The sequence below is a fragment of the Mus pahari genome, chromosome 3, assembly GCF_900095145.1.
Source record: "Mus pahari chromosome 3, PAHARI_EIJ_v1.1, whole genome shotgun sequence".
Lineage (NCBI taxonomy): Eukaryota > Metazoa > Chordata > Mammalia > Rodentia > Muridae > Mus > Mus pahari.
This window is the reverse complement of record NC_034592.1, coordinates 113,315,525-113,316,762: the sequence shown is the minus strand read 5'-3', so window position 1 is coordinate 113,316,762 and position 1,238 is coordinate 113,315,525.

Genomic DNA, 1,238 nt, shown 5'->3' with positions numbered 1-1,238 from the left:
AGAGGCAGAGGCAGAGGCAGAGGCAGAGGCAGAGGCAGAGGCAGAGGCAGAGGCAGAGGCAGAGGCAGAGGCAGAGGCAGAGGCAGGGGGACCTCTATGAGCTCAAGGCCAGCCTGCTCTACAAGTGAGGACATCCAGGGCTACACAGAGAAACCCTATCTTGAAAAACCAAAAGCAAAAGGGAGATTTATTTTTGTTATTAAGTGTGATGTGTGATGTGTGATGTGTGTGTGTGTGTGTGTGTGTGTGTGTGTGTGTGTAGAGTGCAGTGTCCACAGAGGCTAGATCTGGAGCCAAAGTTAGAGGTGGCTGGGAGTCACTGCATGTGGGTATTGGGAACTGAACTCTGATCCTCTGCGAGAGCAGCATGCACTCTTAACCGCTGACCATCTCATCTCCTGTATCACTTTTCTGAGGCCCCTTCCCCATCAGAGTCTAACTCAGGCCCTGGATCTGGTTGGCTCTGGTTCTGGATCTGGCTTTGGTCTGACATCTGGAAGTGTTTCTGGAACCTGAGTCTGAGGAGTTCATAGGCCCTGGTAGTGAACCTGTGACTATTGTTTTGCTACAAGGACAAAGCACGACACTACATACATCAGTGCAGCTCTCAGGCCTTACCAGAGAAGCTTCTTTGTGTAGTAGATGACAGTTAATACAGAGATACAAACTACTCAAAGTGCAGAAAATAGGTGTTTACAGAGTGCTCAGCCATAGACAGCACATCTATATCACATCCCCTTCCCCTAAGGATCGTGAAGCATAGTGAAGGAGAGGGGAGAAAGAAAAATTCAAAGAGCCAGGAGTCAGCGAGGCAAAACAGTGTCTCCTGAACATGTCAGGACCACTGCACTCATGAACCCACAGCATCTGTGGTTGCCTCCACACAACCTGCATAAGATCAAGCCAGTTAGCATTCCAGCAGGGACGAGAGAGGGAGTCATTAGCCCCTTCCCTAGCTGAGGAGATATTGACAGTTGGCAGTTGCTAGGGGAAGGAAAGTCAGTTTTCTTTAAGGGTGTAGCCCTTGGTAGGTTGGCAATGCTTCAGTGGGTGACCCCATTCTCAAGTACACATGGGCAGCCACATCAACTCAAAGAACAACTGAGATTAAATTGATCCTGGAGAAATCGAAGGTGGGGGCGAGTGAAGAGTGAATACCATCAAAATGCATTATACACATATGCAATTCTCAAAGGACCAGTAAAAAAAAAAATAGTTTTAAAAAAAAGACTCGTCAG